This window comes from Glycine max, chromosome 19, assembly GCF_000004515.6.
Source record: "Glycine max cultivar Williams 82 chromosome 19, Glycine_max_v4.0, whole genome shotgun sequence".
Lineage (NCBI taxonomy): Eukaryota > Viridiplantae > Streptophyta > Magnoliopsida > Fabales > Fabaceae > Glycine > Glycine max.
This window is the reverse complement of record NC_038255.2, coordinates 26,244,669-26,261,570: the sequence shown is the minus strand read 5'-3', so window position 1 is coordinate 26,261,570 and position 16,902 is coordinate 26,244,669. Positions and strand designations below refer to the sequence as shown.

The window sequence follows — 16,902 nt, the reverse complement described above, 5'->3', positions numbered from 1 at the left end:
TAATTTTGACTTTAATCACAGATTGTTTGGATGATATTCCAACCTAATTTGTGATCTCAACGAATTCAACGATTAATTCGATTGAAACCACTCTAATGACATTGATTGAACTCTCACAACATGATCATTCTTTGTAGAACTATGATAATTCGTTTGCATTGGTTTGGTGAATTGGATTGATGATTTCGAATTTGTTTTATAACCCGTGTATGTGATTCTGTTTGTGTTCGGCAACTAAACTCTGTTTCAATTTAGATTTCACATTTATGTTATGTTTTTTCTCATTTCTTTCTAGTGCCTACGAACTATTCGCTGAAATTCCCCTTGCTTTTTATAAGTGAATTAAATTGTTTTTGCTCAAATTGAATCGTATCTCTGAGTTGACCTAGGTTAATCTTGCACTATAGAATTTCCTAGTTTTATTTGTTTTGAATTGATTCGATAGTTGTTACTAGGAATCCCACTTATGAAATATTTACCTTGAATTAGATCTTGGGATTTTGAAGTTTCGACACTGTTAAGAGTAAAGACCTTTCCCGTGGCCTTCGGACATTCAGTTTGGTCATTCAGACCCCCACCAATCTGCTCCTTCTTGGGATATGGGCAATCTCTCTGAATATGCCCCTTTTGCCTGTAGTTGAAGCAGATCCTATCCTTATCGATAAAATTTGAGGAGATGTGGCCTGGCTTACCACACCTAAAACAAATGATCTAGGTTGAGAAAGTAGTGGGTTTGCTACCACTACCAGCAACAAACCTCTTGACACATTTTGAACTTTCACCGTTTCTTCCTAGGTAGTGAGGAAAGTACTTCACCAGTTCCTTAAACTTGGTTGCATATTCAGCCACAGTCATGTTCCCCTGCTTGAGCTCTAGGAACTCCATCTCCTTCTTATTTCTAACATCTTTAGGAAAGTATTTCTCCAAAAATACCCTCTTGAAGGTTTCCCAGGTCACAACTTGACCATCATCCTCCAAGCATTGGCGAGTGTTCTCCCACCAATACTCAATTTCTTATACTAGAGTATATGTACCAAATGCAACCTTCTGTCTCTCTAGACACACCATCACTTCGAAGATTTTCTCAATCTCCCTTATTCAGTTCTAAGCGCCAACAGGGTTATATCCTCCATTGAAAGCATGTGGATTATTTCGTTGGAAGTGATCTAACCCTTGATACTCAGCAGCTCCAACAACTTCTTCCCTATTTTGATTCCCTATAGTCTGAGCTAAAGCTTGGAGAGCATCAACTATCGCACGATCATTCCATTAAGCCATCACTCCTTATGCAGACTAGGAATTGAGAACATGGAAGGAATACACACAAGAAAAAGAATAGAACAATATCACACCTATCTCAAGTCCCTACTTAAGTTACTCTTGAGAGTTGATGCCTAGAGGAATCACTTCTCTAAAACAGTTCTCTCTTGAGATATTAACGCTCATTTTCCATCTTTTGCATTCCAGTCCGCTTGCCATAGTGTCCCTTGCACTTCACGAATTATACAGATGGTCAGTCTAATAACTCATGACAAGACATTGAAACTCATGGTATAACATACATCAAGGATACAAATATGTTATGACAATCGAGTCTATATAACTCAGGAATCATAACAAGGTGAGTGAGTTCCAAACACAAACAACCAAGGTAACTATCAAACAATAAGGTACTCAAACATCAAACATTCAACAAGGCAACCAAAGAATGCATAGAGAAACACAACAGGCTCACAACTCCCTGGGCAAAAGGTTCGACCTGCTCTGATACCACTAATGTAATGACACGCCTCGTTGCTACGATATCACTAACTCTAAAATGCGTAATTTCAATTTTTAAATGAAATCTCCATTAATTTGATTATGAAAATGAGAGTAAATTTTTCGCAATATACATACACAAAACAATGCACAAACACTTAAATAAGCACATATATGTATATCTTAAACCATTATACACCATTTACATGACAAAAAATAACTTAGTTTCTACATGTATCTAAATTCGAGATTTACATGCCAAAATAAAAAAGAATTATGGGACCACTGTGGAGGAGTTCATAACAAAACACAACTCTCTTCCAAAATAATTCCAACATCATCACGTCGGCTTAGCGGCTCCCATAAAAAGAATCTCCCTCCATGTCATCTATTGTTGTTCATCTGCTCCCACTAAGAAAGGTGAGATCATCACAGGTATCAACCCCATGGTACAAAATTACAAGGGTGAGTTTATTATAAAAGAAATCAACAAACATCAAATGATTATGATTGAAAGGAAAACAATTACAAATACTATAATCATACACAAATATCCATCAGTCCAACATACACTTAACAACTAGCCATCAATTTTTTCACAATTCCAATCAATCATGCTCAGTATGATGCATGCACCTGACCTCAACTCTCAAATGCAATGTGGTACCATTCATCAGGAAATAGCCTAAGCATGTCCACGCGACACTCACACTTACGAAAACTAGGCAACAAGTGTCGAGGTCACCCTGTCGTGCATAGGAAACTCCCCGCTCCCCCCACCCCCCAAATGGTGACAACCTGAGTCACAAGGGAGTTCCAAACCAAGTGACATGCCCCCAAGTACAAGTATTTTCCCTCATGAAAAAATACAAGTACTTACCGACAAAGTTTATACTATTTCCATCCAGTATGAAGTATAAAACATGGGCACCATCAATGCACTGATTTTGGATAATTAAAGATTCTAAGTCATTCCCCACCAAAGATGCTTAAAACTCTTTAGCCACTCTATTTCCCCCACTAGGGATATCCAACTTGGTCACTGTCTGCACCCCCCATGTGCATACATAACATACATCATCACAATGACATCATCAACATCAACATCATCTCATCTCAATATCAACATCATCTTGCATCAACATTATCATAAACATCAACATTGTCTCATATCATCATTATCATAAACATCAACATCATCTCATATCATTACTATCATAAACATCAACATCATCTCATCTCTATGTTATCAACATCATCAGTAATCGCATTCCACGTATATATACATATAAATTTTATGCTTGAGATTCACACTCTCCAAGTCTTCAGACAGCACAAGTCTCATACAATAACAATATCATTCACAATTTCAATTATCATTAACAAATAAACTGCATCACATTAGTTAAAAAAACAATTTTTCTTGAAAACCAACATGCAATAGGGACAGACACACATCACTATAGTTGGGTTCCCTGATCCCAACAACAGTATCAAAGCAGTAAACCAAAATAAACTCCCTCGCCTATGGATATCCCTCCGTCAGCTTCTCTCTACGTCACTCAGAGGCCTCTCACGTTCACGTCCAAATGCAGAGTTCTACATACCAAATTGAAGACAATTTAGTATAGATTTCAAAAACAAGTTGAATATCAACATTCGGGCTCGAATACCCTTGTTAAATTAAAAGGGGCTAAGAGGTGTTTTGGGGTCTACTTCAAAGAGATGTTATTTTGAAATTCCGATCACACCAATGTGATTGTGGTTCAACGAAGGTCACTAAAACGACATCAATTATATAAAAAGGTAGCTTTTACATTGTCTCATTTTCATAGGAAGTGTAAAAAAATCCTACTGTGGTGCCCAGATCACAAGAGATACAAAGAAAGGCTCAAATTAACTAGGAGAAAGACATAGAGGTCAAGGTTACCTCAAAGAAACCATGAAAGAAAAGGTTGGGAGCTTTGTTCTCTACCGAATCCTTGAGATGGATTCTAAAAATTTCACTTTGATTAAAGTGTTCCACTTCGTGTGGTGGTCCAGCGGCAAGCAATGGCGGCTTGTGGTGGTCATCGATGGTCATGGGTGGTGGAAGAGGAGTTTCTAGGGTTTTTGGACGGAGTTTAGAGAGAGGGGTGAAAATCATGTTTTTCACGCTGAAGAATGTATCTATAATCTGCAGATCTTACTTAGTGAGCTCATCTTGCTAAGAAAAATTCAACTTTTGGCACTGAGGATGACATTTCATGCTCAGCGCAATTTCTCTACTGGCTGGAATTGTGCTTAGTGCACTGATCTCGCTGAGCGAATTATCTCCTTGGGTTGGAATTGCACTTAGCGCACTTGTCTAGCTAAGCAAGACACCAAAATTTTTATTTTTCATATCCAAACGGTCAAAGCATGAAGACATGGATCACAAATCTACAGGCCAAATTTGAAGGGGATCCAACGGTTAACGATTTTGGATTGCAGTTTTACTTAAACAAGTTTGGGTAAAACTTGAAATCTCACCAATTTCAACATAGGTCAATCAAGTTTCACATAACCTAACATCCATATCAAGCAATCATACATAGCTAATTCACACAACACCTCAACTCATCCAAATCAATCAATTAATCAAATAACACAAGAAATACATTAAACATCGATTTTCAATTAGCAAAATTTCAGGGCATTACACCTACATCACAATCATATTTCAAATCAAGTGTGGGACGACCAAGAGAGAATGATTCATCCGAGGTGTAATTCTATATGGGCTTTTACGCACTTGGATCCTATAGAAAATCATGTGAAAAAATTAATAAATGAAGTTGGTTTTGGTCGTGTTATAACTGTTGGACAAATTGATATTAACCAGCATTTGATCACTACGTTGGTTAAACGTTGAAGACCTGAAACTCACACATTTCATTCTCCACATAGGGAGGCAACCATAACTTTACAAGATGTGGCCTTGCAGCTGGGCCTCAAGATTGATGAACTGCTGGTAACTAGTGTCATTACTGGTAATGTATGTGTTGCTTGTCAAGCCTTACTAGGGGACACTCCACCTGATAAGTATATCAAGGGAAAAATGATAACCTGGTTGCGACAAAATTTTTAACAACTTCTTGTTGATGTTGATGATGTGATTGCACAACATGCTAGAGCTCATATCATGATGCTCATTGGCGAATGTTTTGTAGATGCAATTGCCTTTGATGTTTTGATGATGATCATGATGCTGTGTTGCAATTGATGCAAATGGGCTTTTCAAGATTAAATTCAAGACAATACTTCAAGATTACAAGTCACAACATCAAGATGATCACTAGTATATTAGGAAGGGAATTCCTAATTGAATTAGCAAAGGTTTGGCCAAGTGATTTAAATTAAAAAGTGTTTTTTCAAAGGTTTTACTCTCTGGTAATCGATTACCAGTGGCCAAATATATTTTATAACAGCTACTGAAATTTGAATTCAAAATTTTAGGCTGTGTAATCAATTACACAATTTTGGTAATCGATTACCAGCAGTTAATAAACGTTTTTAATTCAAATTTTAAAAGATGTAATCGATTACACAATTACTGTAATCGATTACCAGATAGGATTTTCAGAAAAATAATTCTAAGAGTCACAACTTTTCAAAGGCTTTATTCTTGACCACCAATGGTCTATATATATGTGACTTAAACACGAATTTGCTTAGAGATTTTCAGAACAACAAGTGTTTATCCTCTCAAAGAGCAAATTCATTTTATCCTCTTAAGAATTCCTTGGCCAATTCAATTGCAATTCATTAAGGAATTATTTGAGTGCTCAATCTGTAAAATCCATCTCTTTCTAGAGAGATTTATTCTTCTTCTTCTTCTCATTCTCTAAGGGATTAAGAGACCGTGAGTCTCTTGTTGTAAAGGAATTTTAAACACAAAGGAAGGATTGTCCTTGTGTGTTTAGAACTTGTAAAAGGAATTTACAAGATAGTGGAACTCTCAAGAGGGTTGCTTGGGGACTGGACGTAGGCACAAGGGTGTGGCCGAACCAGTATAAAACTGAGTTTGCATTTTCTCTTCCCTTAATCTCCTTTATTTATTATTGCTTTATATTCATATTCAAATTGTTTTATTTGAATTAATATTTAAGAAGATTGTCATTAAGGGAATTCATAACTTAAATAAAAAGTGAAATAGATTTTTAATTAGGGGAAGTAGTTTGGAATATCTTAATTCAACCCCCCCCCCCTTCTTAAGATATCTGAGGCCAATTGTCTAACAAGTGGTATCAGAGCTTCATTCTTGTATAAAGTTTAGAAGCTTCAAGAAAAAGATGGCCTCAGCAAATTCCTTATTTCCAGAAGGGAATTCTATCAATAGACCTCCAATCTTTAATGGAGAGGGTTACCACTACTGGAAAACCTGAATGCAAATTTTTATCGAGGCAATAGATCTAAATATCTGGGAAGCCATAGAAATAGGGCCTTATATACCCACCACAGTAGAAAGAGTTTCAATAGATGGTAGTTCATCAAGTGAAAGCATAACCATAGAAAAACCTAGAGATAGATGGTCTGAAGAGGATAGAAAACGAGTACAATACAACTTAAAAGCCAAAAACATAATAACATCTGCCCTGGGAATGGATGAATATTTCAGGGTTTCAAATTGTAAGAGTGCTAAGGAAATGTGGGACACTCTTCGATTAATACATGAAGGAACTACAGATGTTAAAAGATCTAGGATAAATGCACTAACTCATGAGTATGAATTATTTAGAATGAATGCAAATGAAAATATTCAAAGCATGCAAAAGAGATTTACACATATAGTAAATCATCTAGCAGCCTTAGGCAAAGAATTTCAAAATGAGGATCTTATAAACAAGGTGTTAAGATGTTTAAGTAGAGAATGGCAACCCAAAGTAACGGCCATTTCTGAATCAAGAGATTTGTCTAACATGTCTCTTGCCACTTTATTTGGAAAGTTGCAGGAACACAAGATGGAACTATTGAGATTGCACCAAAATGAAGAAAATGACAAGAAAAAGAAAGGAATTGCTCTTAAAGCATCATCCTCAATTCAAGAAGAAAGTGATCAGGATAATGATCCAGATGATGATGATGATCTAAGTCTTTTTGTGAAAAGGTTCAACAAATTTCTTAAAGTAAGAGGAAATCAGAGGTGACCTAATTTTAAATCAAAGAAAAGGACAGAAACTTCATCCTCTACTCTAAAATGCTTTGAATGCAATCAACCTGGACATCTGAGGGTTGATTGTCCCATCTTCAAGAAAAAGATGGAAAAATCTGAAAAGAAAAATCATAGTGAAAAGAAACTGAAGAAAGCATACATCACATGGGATGAAAATGATATGGAATCTTCTGAAGATTCTGAAAATGAAGAGATAAATCTCTGCCTTATGGCCAAAAGTTACGAAAGTGATGAAGAGGTAACATCTTCAAATAACTTATCTATTTCTTTTGATGAATTGCAAGATGCATTTGCTGATCTGCATAAAGAGTCAATTAAACTTACAAAATTAGTTTCATCTTCAAAGAAAACAATTTCAAATTTAGAAAATGAAATTTCGAAATTAAACAAAGAATTAGATCTTCTTAGAAATGAAGTCTCAATTTCTAAAACAAATGGAAAAGTTAATATCTCCACTATTTCTGACAAGAAAATATCAGATTCTTGTAATTGTTGTGATAAATATGTAAAAGAAATTAAAGAGTTAAAAAATTCACTTGCAAAATTCTCATATAGTAAAAATAATTTAGATGTTATATTAAGTAAACAAAGATATGTGTCTAATAAAAATGGACTAGGGTATAAATCTGATAAACAACAAAAGTTTCATAAAAACTTTTCCACTTCCACACAAAAATGTAATTCTAATTCTATCACTTGTTTTTACTATGGTAGAAGAGGACATGGCATATCAACTTGCTACTTCAAGAAAAATTATAGTAACATTAAAATGATATGGGTCCCAAAAGGATCCTCTGTTTATACTAACATGCAAGGACCCAATAAAATTTGGGTACCTAAGTCAAAAACTTGATTATGCAGGTATCTTTGAGAAAGAAGTGGTACATAGATAGCGGATGCTCAAAACATATGACTGGAGATGCATCAAATTTTACACATATCTCTCCAAAGAAAAGCGGGCATGTAACGTATGGTGACAACAACAAAGGTAGAATCCTTGGAGTGGGTAAAATAGGATATTCTAATTCTGATTTTGCCGGATCTAAAACTGATAGAAAAAGTACAAGTGGAACTTGTCAATTCATTGGATCGGCTCTTGTCTCATGGCATAGTAAGAAACAAAACAGTGTTGCTTTATCTACCGCTGAAGCGGAGTATATCTCTGCCGGTAGTTGTTGTGCACAGATTTTATGGATGAAGCAACAATTATCTGACTATGGCATCATTCTTGATCGCATACCTATTAAGTGTGATAATACTAGTGCCATAAATCTATCCAAAAACCCAGTTCAACACTCTAGAACTAAACATATAGAGATTAGACACCACTTTCTTAGAGATCATGTCCTAAAGGGAGATTGTGTATTAGAGTTTGTTGATACTAAGAATCAACTTGCTGATATTTTCACAAAACCTCTCCCCAAGGAAGTGTTCTTCTCTATTAGAAGAGAATTAGGTCTCTTAGATGTAAGAGATTTAGAAAAATAGGGATTGATTGGTTGATTGATTGATTTACTCTTATTTATTGTTTGTAGATTATTTTGTTTGTTTGATCTTGTTTGAATTCTTGTTTTTATGATAGAATTTATGATTTCTTGTGTATATAATAATTGAATGATTGAATTTAGTATATTAGGGGTGATAATTAATCATATAGGATGTATTTTAGCATAAACATAGATATTTTCTTAAGAAAATAGCCTAGGATAGGCTCTGGTAATCGATTACCACCCAGTGTAATCGATTACACATGAACAGGCAGCCTGTAATCGATTACAAAATCCTGTAATCGATTACCAGAAGGCTTATTGGGCCTGTAATCGATTACCAATACCTATAATCGATTACAATACGTCATCTTCTATAAATATTCACGAAATCAGAGCTGCTGCGCAGCCAAAGCCTCCTCCACGTTTTCCTCCATATCTAGAACTTCAAATCTTCGATTCTCACTCAATTCTTCACCAAATCACGTCCCGTAAAGCCCAATCTTCTTTTTTTTCACTCCTCTTTCACTTCCACCGATCAAAATCCACAAAAACTTCATCAAATGGCAGAGCCATCGAAGAAGAGAAAGGGATCATCCTCCACCGCTATTGCTACTGCCCATCGCCGCCACGGCCCATCCGGAGCACCCACAGCACCTATTCCTCCTTCTTTGTCATCTCCAAGATCATCAACATTGTTTTCATCCGATGATCAGCGTCTACGGTACCTTTCTCAGTTTTCTTCTAGAATAATCTTAGATCCTAAGTACCTAGACGTAGAATTCTTTAATGATGAAACGTTTGATTGCTATCAAGTGTTTCAAAATTCTGGTCTTGTTGATTTCATGTCATTAAAATTGCCATATTATCCTGAACTTGTAAAGGTCTTCTACTGCAATTTAAAAATTCAGGATGGTATTATTATGTCTGAGGTGCATGGTATTTCTATGGTCATTGATCAGTCACTATTCTTTTCTTTGACTCATTTACCCAGTCAAGGTGCACCTTTTGAGGGCACCATTGTTGATGACTGGAAATTCGATTATTCGAGTCATGATGCTCGTCGCATGGTCTGCAATGATCAAGCTGAAATGACCGGTAGATTGTTGGCCGGGTCATTAACATTTGATAATCGCATCATGCATTATATCATTGTTAGAATTTTGCTTCCTCGGTCTTCAAATTTAGCACAAGCCTCTGAGGAGGATTTGATTCTTATGTGGGCTTTTCTTACCGGTCGTCAGATCGACTGGGCCCATTTGGTTCGGTACCGAATGCATAAGGCATTACGGGCCAATGCACCTCTTCCTTATCCACATTTGATTACTCTGTTTTTGCGTCATTTTCAAATTCCGCTTGATGATGAACCCTTTGTTCAAGTCAAGCATTCCTTTGCAATTGGTGCTGGTGCAGTGACATCCTTTGGGTATCGTAAAGATCGGAATGGTCAATGGCTGAAGAAGGATGCACTCCCTCCTCAAGATGAACGTACTCCTTCACCTCCTCCTCAACGCGAAGATTTTGCACTCATGAATGAAGTCCTCTCCGAATTACGGGGTCTTCGTTCTTATGTTGGTGACCGCTTCGACTCGTTAGATACACGCTTTGCTGGTATGGACATTCGCCTCACATAGCTTGAAGAGGATGTCGGATACATTCGTCAGAGTTTCGATCTTCCACCACCACCTCTGTCTTCTTAGATTTTAGTTACTGATTATATGTCTTTTATAAGCCGTGTATTTTGGCTTTTAGTTTCTTAGAGTTTACATTATTATGTTAAGTACTTTGCTTATTTATCTTGTGGTATTTAAATTTCAGTCTTTGATATTTTGTGGTTGTTGACATTTTGAGTTATTTGGATTCTGGTTTGATTATTTCTTGTTTGTGAGTTTGGATTATTATGTTTTATACTCTGATATTTATATCTTTCTACTCCATTGTTATATCTGTGTTGATTCTCGAGTTCTTTGGCTTTTTGATGTTGCCAAAGGGGGAGAAAAGGTTGTAGAAAAAGCTTAAAAAAAAAAGCTTAACAAACTTAGAAATCAAGTGATCATGAATTCTGAAATATAGGGGGAGTAAACGCACATTTTATCTATATACAATTGTTTGTTGCTTGCTCGAATCTTGATTTCAGGTATTGTATTGTCATCATCAAAAAGGGGGAGATTGTAGATGCAATTGCCTTTGATGTTTTGATGATGATCATGATGTTGTGTTGCAATTGATGCAAATGGGCTTTTCAAGATTAAATTCAAGACAATACTTCAAGATTACAAGTCACAACATCAAGATGATCACTAGTATATTAGGAAGGGAATTCCTAATTGAATTAGCAAAGGTTTGGCCAAGTGATTTAAATTAAAAAGTGTTTTTTCAAAGGTTTTACTCTCTGGTAATTGATTACCAGAGGATGTAATCGATTACCAGTGGCCAAATATATTTTATAACAGCTACTGAAATTTGAATTCAAAATTTTAGGCTGTGTAATCAATTACACAATTTTGGTAATCGATTACCAGCAGTTAATAAACTTTTTTAATTCAAATTTTAAAAGATGTAATCGATTACACAATTATTGTAATCCATTACCAGACAGGATTTACAGAAAAATAATTCTAAGAGTAAAAACTTTTCAAAGGCTTTATTCTTGACCACCAATGGTCTATATATATGTGACTTAAACACGAATTTGCTTAGAGATTTTCAGAACAAGTGTTTATCCTCTCAAAGAGCAAATTCATTTTATCCTCTTAAGAATTCCTTGGCCAATTCAATTGAAATTCATTAAGGAATTATTTGAGTGCTCAATCTGTAAAATCCATCTCTTTCTAGAGAGATTTATTCTTCTTCTTCTTCTTCTCATTCTCTAAGGGATTAAGAGACCGTGAGTCTCTTGTTGTAAAGGAATTTTAAACACAAAGGAAGGATTGTCCTTGTGTGTTTAGAACTTGTAAAAGGAATTTACAAGATAGTGGAACTCTCAAGCGGGTTGCTTGGGGACTGGACGTAGGCACAAAGGTGTGGCCGAGCCAGTATAAAACTGAGTTTGCATTTTCTCTTCCCTTAATCTCCTTTATTTATTATTGCTTTATATTCATATTCAAATTGTTTTATTTGAATTAATATTTAAGAAGATTGTCATTAAGGGAATTCATAACTTGAATAAAAAGTGAAATAGATTTTTAATTAGGGGAAGTAGTTTGGAATATCTTAATTCAACCCCCCCTTCTTAAGATACCTGAGGCCACTTGTCTAACATGTTTGATGTCAGATACATCAGGAGCAAGAGTTCATTTTATGTATCTCCTTTTGTTATCAAATTTGACTGGGGCAAGTCATTATAGTTGGGGTGCAATAGTATTAGCTTCCATTTCTCGAGCTCTAGATCAGGCTGTAAAGCCTTTACAAACTAAAATCAGTGGATGTTTGTTGCTGCTACAAGCATGGGTGCGGGACCACATTAAATGCATTGCCCCACAGATACATGACCTATCTGATTAAGAAGGACTTGGATTTTCTCTTGCACGAAGGTGGTCTTGGCCAATGAGCCAAACAAACATTTCCACCAATTCAGTCGGAATGATACACATCATATTTGATAGACTAGATATGAATGAGGTTCATTTCTTATCATTCATATTAAGTATTTCTTTATGTTTCCTATATGTTAATAAATATGTGACAATAATAATATATGTCTTGCAGTTCTTGTGGGCACCTTATGAGACACCTCAAATAAGGCCATTAATTAATAATGTTGAGGTATCTATAATTGTTCATGCAAAAGTACCTCTCATATATTTTGCAATTGTGGAATGACATGCAATAGACATGGTCATAAGACAACCTGGACAGCGACAAAATATTCCAGATGACATACTAAACCTAGACAAACTCCACAACTAGATATGAGAGGGAGAACAAATATTTTTTGGCCTTACCAACATCGTCACTGGATTAACAAATGGAATCATTGGAATGATTATATTGTTCAAGGTGAAATGGACCATGGTATTTTGCATGAAAATTCAGAATAAATGCAATGGTATATACGTAGAACTAGATGATATATATCATGTGAGGGGATACTATCTACTGAGTTTGTAACTTTACTTTAGAATTTTGATAAATTATTACTATTATTATTCATTATTATTTCTAACTTTGAAAATCTTAATTTACAATATTATCTTGGTCATCTTAATTTACAGTTTCTGGATATATGCCCCAACATCATCAATCACATGCACAATTTGTTTATCAATCAATGGGCTTCTCTTGAAATATGCGTCAAGGATGTGAACAAAGTTTTCAACCATTGGGGTTCTCATCATATATGCCTCAATACTCATTTCAAGCTCTTCCTACCTCAAATGTTTTTGAAGGAATCTCACAAAGCTTTGGTGCCAGTTTCAACACTCTATCATATGCATACAACCCACCACCATCGAGCTCTTGTTATCGTCCATCATTACCTACTCAAATACATGACATGGGTCATGAGGATGAGGAGGAAGATGATGATAACAATAATACCAACATTAATGATGATGGCAATAATGATGATGTCCATGGTGGTGATGATGTTCCTCAACAACAACAAAGAATTACACGTGATCATCCAAGAACAAAAGAAGAAAGAGGTCATAAAATAAGAGGACAAAATCACCGAAAAATCTAGTGCAACAAGATGAAAGACCTCGATACATATCCACAAGAACTTGTTGTAGTACATCATCCCACTATTAATAATTTTGTTAAATGAACATGTAGATTTTAATATTTTCATTTAAATTTAAGTCTTCTGCATTATTTTTTAATTTAAAAAATAAATTATAATCCTTAACATTAGTAAAAAAAAATAGAAAATATTAATTATAGAAAATATATTAAATAAAACAATGATACAAAAAATAGCTAATATTAAATAAAATCATATCAAAAAATATAGAAGATATTAAATATAGAAAACATATTAAATAAAATAATATACCAAAAATAAAGAAAATATTAAATAAAACCATATAAAAATATACAAAATATATTAAATAAAACAATATATAAAAAAAATATAGAAAGTACTAAATAAAACCATATAAAAAATATATAGAAATATTAAATAAAACTAAGAAAATTAAAAATACATTTATTTATTAAATAATTAAATTATAAAATTATTTACATTTTTTTAAAAGAATATACAAGTGAAAAAAATTGAAGTCGTAAATGAATTTACGACTTCAATAAAAAAATTAAGAAAAAAGATAACATTTACGACTTTGAAATCATAAAAATATTACACTTACGACTTGAAAGTCGTAAAATTTAAAAAAAATTGAATTCGTAAAATATTTTATGACTTCAATTAAAAAAATAAAAGTCCTAACAGATGTTATGACTTTCAAGTTAAAAGTAGTAACAACATCCATTACAACATCCATTACAATTGTGTTGGAGTTGCATTAGGAGAATTCTATTCGGCTAAGTTTCAATTGTTCATGTGGCAACAAAATTGGCACCTCCACAAAACGAATTCACCAATAACTGGTGAAATTCCTAGGTTATGACAATGTCATTCATACAACAACAGATAGACCTTAGAATCCATGATATTACCTATCAATTATCAAGACAACTATCTAAGATCGTTAAGCCAATGTTACAAAATGAATCCATTAGAGGCAAGGAAAACAATTGGTGGATAAGGTTCAACTACTTCATTTCCTAGGAACCTAGAAATGCCAAGTCAGGTAATTAATTTAGATTCTCCTCCAAATACTAGGCAGATTCATGTAATACTAACACCAATAGTCCAACCAAATACATTTGTTGGGCCAACGTGGCACACAACACATCCCACAATTACATCGGCATGGTTGATGTGATGAACCCTGATTTGCGGATCCAATTTTCAACATCGGCAAATTGGGGAACCAATTTGAGGCTCTATGAAATTGGGAAAAATAAAAGGATAAAGCGGGATTAGAGAAGAAGATGGAAAAAACAATGCTACAATCTTGGGAGATTGATAAGATGAGGATGATTCACCACAAAGAATAGAATTATTTGATAAGAACCTGAGATTTCACACAAGAACCAAGAGAGACACTCTCAAAACCAAGAGAGACACTCTCTTAAATGTGTCTAATCTGAAAATTTCATAAAAATTGCCAACAAAGTGTTTAAGGAGTCTATTTACAACTCCTACTAATAATCCTAAATTAGACCTAAGGCCTAATAACTAATCTAATAATTAAAAGACTTAATTACAATAAAAAAGGTAACAACCCATTACAAGTCCAAAAATAGGCCCAAAAATATAATTAAAAATGAAAAATAAATCTTATTCTAAAAGTTGGCTAAAATAAATGAGCTTCGCTTCTTCTTCTCTTTCCTCCATGAGAGAATTTAGTCTCTCACCAAGCTCTTCTTAAAATCTCTTACTCGTTGCTCTAGTGATTATCCATGTTGAGCCCACCAAAGCCAAACTCTTTTTCCTTGGATAATCCTCTATAATGATGATAACAACTCAACCGATAGGCAACCAAATAGGTTTCCTTATACCCTTGGCAGCCAACACTAGTTATATGCTAATAAATGCTATTATTCCATGTGCCGCTACCCTAAGAGGCCAAATGATGCTATTGGATACATTGGTTTGCCTCATCTTCCATCTTTTGGAGGAAACCAAATCCCTACTAGAATGATGAATAATGGAGAAACCTCATATGTCAACAACGACACATATGTTGGGGAAAATGCTATGAGTTAAATAGGTTATCAACAAGCAAAAACCAACACAATACCATTGGTTGAACCTAAAATGATAGCCAAAACAATGAGGAGATACTTTGGCATCTAGTTGAAGCCAATAGAGCAGGCAATGTATAAAAAACCATACACTAAATGGATTGATTGTATTGTGCCTTTGCCGAAAGGTTTTTAAAACCCTAGATTTTACAACATTTTCTAAGGAAGACAATCAGTCGACAATAGAACATGTAGGTCATTTTACTGCTTAATGTGGATAAGCAGGCCAAAATGAATGTCACAAGATGTAACTGTTTCCATTGTTGTTGATAAGGATAACATTCACTTGGTACTCCAATCTATTATCAAATTATGTGCAAAATTGGGCAAATATAGATAGATGCTTCCACGACAAGTTTTGTAGACCCCAACAAGAAGTAACTATAGTTGATTTGAGGAACACCAAACAATCGGTGGACAAATTGACATAGACTTTGTAGAGAGGTTTAGAAAATCTAGAAGTCAGTGTTCTATGTAGTTGGTAGAAAATGAATATGTTGTGATGGCAGTGTTAGTTGATGAATACAACTAACTTTTGTGTAAGAAATCTGTGAAAATTGTATCTAACTCCTCCCATTTATGGTTATTTTGTAGTGTTGAAATTACTTTTTGTTAAAGATAGGTCATAAATACTTAGTACTCTCATTTTATGTATTTAATAATCATTTCCTCTCAATTTCAGGTTAATTAGGTAAGTTTGTGAAATGTTGATTTTGATCTGCTCGCTAAGCCAATCTATTGACTCAGCGAGCCATCCGCTGAGCACACCATTCTTGTAGCTGAGCGCGAGGAAGAATCTAGAAGAAGGATGAGCTATGCATGTTCGCTAAGCGAGGTGTCATCCCGCTAAGCACATCGCTTGAGTCCATCTGCTGAGTGAGAAGACGCGCGCTAAGCTGAAATTCACTAATGCACGTTAAGTGGTCCAGATTCGCGCTAAGCGCACAAGCACCAACAAGGCCACCTATTTAAGCCTAAAATCAGAAATGAAGAGGGAGTTTGGGCAATTCTCAAAGCTTTTGCATGTTTAGAAATTTCTAGACAGAGAGAAAGGTATAAGTTCTAGAGAGTTTTGAGAGCTTTTGTTGTGCGAAGACAGGCAGAGAACTGAGCATGAAGAGGAAGCCATCCTGAGAGCATGAAATGAGTCTGTGAGTGATTGTGACGTTCTAGAGGTGGAGGAGACGTCCCCACTACTTGTATTTCTTCAATCCTTCATTTTTCTCTTCTCTTTGTTGTAAAGGAAGCTTCCTAGATATGGAGAGCTAAATCCTCTATTGGTTCTTCCTTGTAGGTACTTGATGTAAATACCTGTATATCTATTTAATGATGTTTTATGTGTTCTCTGTGCTATCAGTACTTCATTTCAGTGTGCTTTTTCCTTGATCACGTAGATGCATGCTTTGTTAGGATCATTCAACAGTGGAAACTGGTCTGATTCTTAGAACTTGATAGGACAGGGCTAGTTTATCGTATTATCACGAGGAATCAGGGTACGGTAACCTAGTTGTTTGTATGTTTGTCTTAATGCGGTTCTGGTCGAGTTTAGTCCAACAAGAGGAATCTGAGGACGATGCTTGATCAGGATTAGGCTAGACTATCATGAGGAATCGGGGTTTAGCATTTCAGGGGACACCATAGAACACA

General features: G+C 35.0%; 1 pseudogene; it reads right to left on the bottom strand.

Moving 5' to 3' along the window:
* Nucleotides 1-711: 711 nt before the first annotated feature.
* The window catches only part of LOC113000414 (uncharacterized), a 54,718-nt pseudogene continuing 38,527 nt past the window's right edge, over nucleotides 712-16,902 (bottom strand).